Source organism: Aplysia californica, unplaced genomic scaffold (genome assembly GCF_000002075.1).
Source record: "Aplysia californica isolate F4 #8 unplaced genomic scaffold, AplCal3.0 scaffold00193, whole genome shotgun sequence".
Classification (NCBI taxonomy): Eukaryota; Metazoa; Mollusca; class Gastropoda; order Aplysiida; family Aplysiidae; genus Aplysia; species Aplysia californica.
In genome coordinates, this window is record NW_004797463.1 from 948600 (window position 1) to 958254 (window position 9655).

Sequence of the window (9655 nt, forward strand, 5' to 3'; positions counted from 1 at the left end):
AGACAGACAGACAGACAGACAGACAGACAGACAGACAGACAGACAGACAGACAGAAACAGAGGCAGAGACGGAGAGAAAGAGAAGTAAGCAGGGAAAGGATAACCTGTATCTGTATTATTACAAAGCGCATTAACCCTATCCGCACGTCGTGTTTTACCATCGTATCCATACGACGTGGGGAACTCTGTGCCACCACTTTCCAACCAGGAAAGGTTAATCCGATCCGTACGCTTTGCTTAGCAGTCTGTCAAAATGTGAAAGTTTCAAAGAGATCTTCGTACTAGAAGTATTCTAAAAATGTAAAGAATACAAACCTAGGGGTGCAAAATGACCCCTGGCGTACGGATAGGGTTAAGCACTTTCCTAGTGGAAATGCACTTTAGAAATTGTTTTAATAATATCATTAACACTATTATTATCGTTATCATTAATATCTTTGTTAAATCTTTTGCGTTTTCGTTTTGAATTCCTACTTGCGGGAACGCTAAGGGTCTGGCAGATTTTTTTAAATTTTTTTTTTTGGAGGGGGGGGGTCTTTTTTCCTTCTTCTTTTTTTGAGAGAGAGAGAAGGTCACCTGAACGGTACCAGGGAACAGACCAAGCCCCCAGATGTCCTTATAGCTTCCCACGCTTTCAAGTAAGGAATCCCCCCACCCACTGCTTTACATATCCATTTTCATTCTCTCCCAACCCCCACTTTTTTTTCCTTTCCGCCAACTGGACGTTTTATCTCTTGATCTGTGGCACGTGATGGCACGCTCTTTACTCTACCACGGTGCCAAATTAGGGTAAGAAAGCAAGCAAGGTTTATATCAAAATCTGCTTTAACTTCGTTTGAGCTTGAGCACATTTACTTAACATGAAAAGGAATTCAAGGAAGTGCCAAAGAGTGTTGACAGCATAGAAATCTAGTTGCCTTCATTAAGTAGTATATCCACAGCACGAAGATGAGGCAAACCTTAAGTTGTAATTCTTTTTTTCTATCGTCCATCACATCAAATGGTCGCTTATAAGCACAAGGGTTCTATCCGGAAAAATGCTGTTTTGAGAAAATCCAAGGTAAAGTTTTTCCCCCCTTGTTCTGTTTCTTTAAAAGACAAGGAGAGTTTTCTCTATAAGCAAACAAATATACACACCGATGAAACCAAACTTCTCCTATAGGTAGGGCAATGCCCTCTTTTGGTGTAGGTCAAGATTTCTGGAAACCCCTGAAATCTGGGTTAACCCGCTTATCCTTAAAAGCGACCAAATGAGAGCCTTGTTGCCATTATTTTGGAGCATTCTTGTCCTGTTTTCTGTTTCCTGAACTTTTCTTCCTATTCAAGTTCTAGTGATCTCAGAACACGACATCACATTCAACGTCTGCAAACGTTCAGCTGTTGGTTAGCTTATTGGGAAAGCAGGTCCTAGTTCTTCGGTAACGTTTGAAGTCGCGCAGAGGTTGTTTTTTTATTTGTTTTCTTTTGTTTTGCTTTGTTTTGGTATTTTATTGGGTTGTTGTTGTTGTTTGATTTTGTTTGTTTGTTGTTTTTGTTTGGTTTAGTTGTGTGTTTTTTTGTGTGTGTTTTGTTTTTGTTTTGTTTCGGGGTTGTTGTTTTTTGGGGGTGGGGGATTCGGGGGGAGGGGGTACTTTAAAAAAAAAACCCAGCAGGATAACCTCGTTATTTGTGCAGATTTTTCAGTTCTGTTGTCTTTCTCTCAAATGAAAAATAGCCTGCAGCAACAATGTCCAATTAATGAAATTAGTCAGTTTGTTGTGTGGGGGTGGGACGGGGGTGGGGGTGGGGATGGGGGATTCTGATTTATGTAGAATGATTTGAAGTGTGTCGCAACATTGCCTTTGGCCTGCTTCCGGTCCCGAGTATAAGGGGTAGAAAGACTTTGGGTGAATCTATATCATAAGAATTTCAGCCGTCCTACCACACTGAAATGCCTTCAGTTTAGACGCTACTGTCATGATAATATTGTAATTTGTAACATCAAACCATCGCCGTTAATCTCCCGTCAGTGAGCGACTTACTTTTATGTTTGAAAAGAAACAAATGTGAGGCATCGTGGTGGAATCAGGTGTTCGTCAGAATTAGAAAATCGAAGATGTTGTCATTTTTTCGCGAGTCTGGCAATTTTTATTGAATTTTCGTTTTTTGGCTCAACACGTTTTAAAACTATAAAAACACATTTCTGTGTGGATTTTACACCAAAAAAAACGTTGATTAAAGACACAAAATTGTAAATGTTCAGTTTCCAAGGACTCTCAAGCTTAGGAAATAACTAAACTTTGGCGGCCATTTTCTCGCTGATTTAACCTCCGACACCCCCCCCCCCCCCAACCCCCTTTCTTCAATTGCAAATATCTTGACTTCTATTCATGGTAGGTGGATATTTTTCGGTCGCTACCCGGGTTCGAACCCAGGACTTTGAATGAGAGGCGAACACCTTAACCTCCAGGCCACGAGAGCCCCCTGAGATTACTGAAAGCTGTGAGGATGGAGCTGGCTACAATAATGTTAATGTAAAATTATTTACAGCTGTTGTTGTCTAATACAATTGTTTGTCTGTTCTTGTTTTGTTTTAGTTTCTGCTTTTGCTTTATCATGCCCAAGGCATAAAACAGTTTTTCTTTTATGCTTGGTCAACGTATATTTTTTTCGTTAAGTCTGGGTTTAGGTTATTCGGGAGTGAGACGAATTTGAACGAGGCTTGCTCCAGTTTGGTAATTATGTTCAGAAAGATAGATCCAAAAAACTCTAAAAAGGTCTGTAATAGTTTTGTTTCCTGGCTCAGAAACACATGATCAAAGTTAGGTATGTATTCGGGGCCATTATTCCAAGCTATGTGTTGCAGTGCAGTATTATCGAGGTCATTCCAATGAGTTTGCTATAGTATTTTTTGGGCCATTCCAATGTATTTGTTGCAGCATTATTGGGGTCATTCCACTACTTTTCTTGCAGCATTATTGGGGTCATTCCACTACTTTTCTTGCAGCATTATTGGGGTCCTGCAATCTGGCGTTTAGCGCAGCAACGAAGGATCTCCAGCTCTGTCTGTTTTGGGCCATCTTGGTCTACGTCCCCCGTGAATGGTTCCAGGACTTCATTTCAGACTCTACTGTGTGTCTCCAGGTCACTTTGGGTCTGCCCCTCTTCTCGAAATATTTTTGTTTCAGCACTTTTGGGGTTATTGTAATGAGTTTGTTGCAGCTTTATCGTCTCCACGTTAGTGTCCATAAAATAGTTATGTTCTTTTTAAGTATTGTGTCATTGCTGATTAGCACGAACCGACAACATTCTTGAGTATAGCTTTTAAATGCCTTTGTTGTTCAGTGGCTTCTCTTATTATGTTTACAATTTGAGGCTGTTTCCAATTTCATCTTTCTAATACCTTACTTTACAAAAGATTTAATCTTGAAAGGATGAAGGGGGGGGGGAGGGGAGTATAGCTTTTAAATGTCTTTCTTGTTCAGTGGCTTTTCTTATGATTACAATTTGAGGCTGTTTCCAATTTCATCTAATTTTACATGACATGTAATCGTGAGAGAGAGAGAGAGAGAGAGAGAGAGAGAGAAGGAAAGATGGAAAGAAAGGGCCATTAATGGTGCGGTATGCTTTTTTGTGTTCTTTGTATTATTGTAAAGCGCACTGAGCGGGTTCGGAGCGTCATGAGCTATGTAAGTGAAATGTATTAGGCATTGTTATTGATCTTATTATCGTTATTATTATTATCATTACTGTTATTGCCTTCATCTTTATTTTTATTATCCTATCATTATTAATAATCATCATCATCATCAGCATTGTTTGATAAGCAGAGTAGGAGGGAAAGTCTTGTTTGAATTTCAGACAAATAACATAACAATATAAAATGTTTAAAATTTGTTTAATAGCTCAACGTTTCGCCCCGTGGGCTTCCTCAGGAGCATCATCATTATCATCAAATCCTTCTCATTGTCTATCATGGTTTAAATGAGACGTAAAAAACTAGGGGGAGGGGGGTGTTGTTGTTTTGCTTTGTTGTGGGGGGGGGGGGGTTGTGGGGGGTTTTTTTTGTTGTTGGGGGTTTTTTTGGTGTTTTTTTTGGGGGGGGGGTTCAGACGGCTAAGGAATGCACTTGGCTGAAGAGCTGACATTCCTACATTCCTATCTCGTAATATCGAAAGCGCAAACAGTGAAACAGCAAACAGATGCCACAAAGTGGAAGCCGGTTCCACATATGGAACGGATTTTTGACGGATACTCTGAAGCCAGATCGGAAGAAGCAAGTGGCAGCGTGCAAGGTACAGAGGTGGAGGCCTCTCGAACATTGTGTCGGCAAGCTATTCGATTGTTTTAAGAAGAGAGAAGATAAGATAAGATAAGATAATTCTTCTTGTCCCATAGGGAAATTTTTCATGGCTGTACAGGGCCGTACAAAGACATGCAGGTATACAAAAGAAATTTTAATTAGATCTATATATTGCTCTCATTAAAATCCAATATGAAAAGAGAAGTAAAGCTTACAAATAAATGTACATTCTCATCAGATGCATCATTCAACCAGATGCGGTACCGGTCTAAATCTTGTACATCTATCTATCTATCTATCTATCTATCTATCTATCTATCTATCTATCTATCTATCTGTCTGTCTATCTGTCTATCTGTCTATCCGTCTTTCTATCTATCTATCTATTTTCATGAGAAATAACAAACTGTTTCACTATTTCAAAAAAATATTTTTTAAGGGGGGGGGCGGTTGTTTTTGCTTTTGTTTGTTTGTTTGTTGTTGTATGGAAAGGGGGGGTTAAACTGTCGACTACAGAAGTGTTGATGTCGTCGGGGTCAGTGAAATAAAGATCAACTCCTCCAAAGTTTAACTTACCGTTTTAGTTTTAGTAAGAGTTTCACGGCACTTGCAACACAATAAGGTCGTAAAGTGTCGAAAATGTGTCGCTTTTAAGGACAAGCGGGCTAACCCAGATTTCGGGGGTTTCCAGAAATCTTGACCTACACCGAAAGTGGGCATTGCCCTTCCTATAGGAAAAGTTGTGTTTCTTTGATGTGTATATTTGTTTGGTTATAGAAAAAAACTTCCCTTGTCTTTTAAAGAAACCGAACAAGGGGCAAAAACTTTACCACAGCATTTTACTGGATAGCCCCCTTGTGCTTAAAACAGACCAATTGGAGGTGTTACAAGAGATCAACAAACACAAAAAGAAGGAGGAGAGATCAGGACGATAGATGTTTGATAGGAAAGAAGGAGAAAACTTAACTTTTGGGACCTGTAAAGGAGAAGAGGTGCTGGGACCCGAGAAAAAGATCAGGTTAAACCAAGATTAATATAAGCGAGTTCAGCACAATTGGAGTCGCCAGTATCTAAAGTATGTACCTTCTCTTAATTTTTTTAACGTTAACCCTTTTAATCCATACCAGAAAATGGTGAAATGGTATAAGTTTAACGCCCCTATCAACACTATTAGGTTATTTAAGGGGCGGGACCTCCAAGTTTAACGTCCGTCTCCGATAGGACCGAACCAAGTGGGAAGTTCGTGTGAAGTGCCTTTCCCAAGGACACAACGTCGGACCGAGCTGAGGCTCGAACCCCCGAACCCGCAATCTCACGATTACGAGTCCGGTAGCCTAACCACTAGGCCACCGATACAACAGCCATACCAGCTTTTACCGGCCTGTCACACGGTGTAGGTTTTACTAAGTTATAAAATCAGAACGATATCAAAATCGATATCTAGGACAAACATCCTACATTAGAAAAATAATATCCAATCAATGAATTCGATGTTCTCTGAAAGAACAGAATCGGTTTTAAAAACGCGACGAACAAAAATTCCACGAGAGAGGCGATCTCGCGACCTCCTTTGCAAATATCTTCTGTTCTTCATATGACCTTTATAAACAAAGTCGACACATTTCTGAATTGAAAGATTTCGTTTCGAAAGACACAAAAGACACAAAAGACACAAAAGACACAAAGACTCTGCTCCCAAGCCAGCCTCCTGTTATCGCTGTCGCTATCTCCTAGCTGGGCCACCCAGCTCTCCCCTCAATTGGTCCTATAATTACTCTAAAGACCAGACTAATCTCTCCAAAAAAACCCGTGTGGCGTTCGCTTCCCCTTCACTGTCATCTTTTCCATCTCCCCGTGTCTTGAAGCGACATGCCAACGAGCGCCCCCCCCCCTCCCCCCCCCCCCAGCCCCCCCAACTTCGTTGGAGTGTCATTTTCCTTGACCACGCTTCACTGAGAGATCCAACATCGAGGTTACTTACTGTGTTAGGGGACGCGCAACTAGAGAAAACAGGGCACTCTGTGATGTAATCATTTTATAAATAGACAGACAGACAAACAGACAGACAGACAGACAGACAGATAGACAGACAGACAGACAGACATATAGATAGATAGATAGATAGATAGATAGATAGATAGATAGATAGATAGATAGATAGACGTGATTTACTAGTGGTGGGCATATCGAACTTTGGCGGCAATTTTCTGACTACTTTTACCTCAGACAAACGGCAACACCCACCTCTCTCAATCGCAAACATCTCAACTTCAATTGATGACGAATGGTTTGGTTGGGGGGTTTTTCATCATAAGCAGGACAACTGAACAAGCTTCAAGATGATACCAATAACTCCAATGTTCACAAATACTGACGAGCGCCTGATTCCACCACGTCATGACATAATTGTCTCCTCCACAATGGGTGGCCATCTTGGAAAAACTCAACTTTAGTTGCGAGTAACCCTCACGCCAGGTCAGGAATTAGCGTTAGTCTAAAAATAAATATAGAGGCAAAGGATGAGGGGCGTGTCATGGTCGGAGTTTCGAAATGTAGTTGATGGATTACGGTCATGCTGGTAATTCAACAACACGGATCGGTACACTGGACTCCGCAGTGGAAGTGGTTCTGTGGAAAGTGTTGGTTGACACAACTAATTTCATTTGACATTTTCAACTGCGCATCCCTCGTATCTGGAAGGAAACATGACGTGTGGATGGTCTCTGACAATGTTCTGAAAACCTCAGAAATGTCAATTACTATCATCAGTGCACGACAGAGCAGCAGTATGTCAGATTTCATGCTAGTTTAACCCTATCCGTACGTCGTGTTTCCCTATCCGTACGTCGTGTTTCCATATCCGTACGTCGTGTTTTTCTATCGTATCCATACAACGTGGGGAACTCTGTGTCACCACTTTCCAAAGAAGAAATTTATTTGTTAATCCGATCCGTACGTTTTGCATAGCAGTTTGTCAAAATGATTTTTAGAGAAATACTGAAAGTTTCAAAGAGATCTTCGCACTAGAAGTATTCTAAAATGTGAAGAATACAACCCCGGGGGTACAAAATGACTCCAGGGCGTACGGATAGGGTTAATCATTTAGGACGACATGGATGGTTTGAATTCAAATGCCAAAGTGGTCTCAACTGGAAAGGCAGCATTTGCTCAACTGGTCACTGATTTGACCACCAGGGAAGAGTTTCAGAAACAAATGGCGTCTGTGGCCTAGTGGTTAGGCTATCGGAGTCGTAATCGTGAGGTTGCGGGTTCGGGGGTTCAAGCCGCGGGCCCGACGTTGTGTCCCTGGAAAAGGCACTTTACACAAATTTTCCCCACTTCACCCAGGTGGGAATGGGTGCCCAGCTATAAACAGTGAAAGATCTTGTCAGTTTGTTAGTGTTTGATGGCTTAATCAGCTGCTTGCACTGCATGCTTCCCGGGCAGCTGAGAATGTTTCTGAGTGTTCTATGGTCTGCTTGGGTAATAATAAAGTGCAAAGCGCATAGAGCTTGCTTTCGAGTGGGGACATGGGCTATACAAGTGCTATTTATCATTATTTTTAAATCTGAGTGACCGGTGAATGTCGTGTTTTCCATCTCTGGGGATATTGTTTCCTTTACGCTTGACACCCTGGAAGAGAGAGCAACCTGCGTGAGAAAGCCAGAAGAGTATCCAACCAGCTGTTAGCTGACACGATCAGAAGGCAGACCCTTTCATGTATCCTGGAGAGGAGGGAGGAGCAGCCATGGCATTGTGCCGCCTGCAATTGTACATATTCTCCTATCAAGTAAGTAAGTAATCAGAAAGGGGACAGGGATTCTGGCACTTGGTGCTGACGTTCTAGTGGTGGTTTTGTTTTTATTTTAGTAAGAGTTTTACGGCACTTCAAATACAATTATGTCATTTAAGTGATGAAGATTAGAGGTGTTACAAGAAAGCAACAAACATAAAAAAGAAGGAGGAGAGATAAGGAGTACAGACATTTTATAGGAAAGAAGGAGCAAACCACACCAGAGCACTCACCAAACACCCACTGTCTAGTGGTGAGCCTCTTGGGCCTGCAACCTAAAAGTCGTGGGTTCGATCCCAGTCATGTATTTTCATCGTTCTCTTATCTTTTCTTCTTATTTCTTTTTTTTTCTTTTTGGTAAGTGTTTTACGGCGCTCGCAACTGCATACAGGGTCATATGAGCGCATGGGACGCATTAAACTTTTTCAGTTGGTAGGGCATTTTCAGTTTTGCCCGGATGGCGGCCGAAGCCTACTCTTATCGATTTAGACCACCAAGGGATCTTTTACTTGCGCAACTTGCACACAAGGGCCTCCGAGATTTTTCGTCCTTGTCCGAGAAGGTTTGGTGTAGATCTTTCCTACCAGAAGATCAGGGGTGTGGCAGAAAGACAGCAGTAAGAAAGAGCCAACGAGTAGCAGTTGAAAGGCTGCAGAAAGAGTCAGGAGCCCAATGGAGGAGGCAAAGGAGGTGAGGGAGTGGGGGCAGAAAGTGGAGACGAAAGCAGACGACAGAACATAGTCAGAGAGCAGGAAAGAATGTGTAAGGAGATAATTTTAGAGAAGAAAATATTTCGGTCGCTAACCGGATTCGAACCCGAGACCTTTGAATGATAGGCCAACATCTTAACCTCTAGGCCACGAGAGCCCCCGCTTCAACTGGAAAGGAAGCATTGGCTCAACATGTCACTGAATTTTGGCCACCAGGGAAAAGTTTCAGAAATAAATCTGACTGACCTGTGAATTTCACGTCTTCATTTGTAGCACTGTGTGTTCAGTAACCTCACTGCAGTTGGTAGGAATGAATTTCTATATCTGTCAGTTCTTGCTTTTTTGGAAATGTATAGTTTACAGCGAGTCGATAGTTGAAATTGCGATGTCGGTGGGTGGCTATGGTCACTTAGCATTATTTCCGCCTTTGTAAAGAACGTTTGTCTTGTGCAGATATTCAAAGTTACTTTGGTCTCTCCCAATTGTTCTAGATGCCTTTCTGATCAACCAGTTTATATTTCATCAGGAAATCGGTCAGACAGAACTGACCAAAATTAGAAGGAGACAAAGTCCTCATGCTGCAGGAGTCTGGAGGATGAAACGCTCCACTTCCCACGACTGCCAACCACGCTCGAAACAAATTATCGTGGCATGGTGGCAGCAAACAACGATTTACAGGATCAGCGGTCGAATTTAACAGCCAGAGTTGCTAAAAGTAAATGGCAAAGGGGGAAACAGTTCAGATCAGCGACGTACAACGCATCAAAATAACCCATTCGCCTCTCTTTCTCTCTCTTTTTCTCTCGCTCACTATCTTTCTCTCTCTCTTCTCTCTCTCTCTTTCTCTCTCTCTCTCTCTCTCTCTCTCTC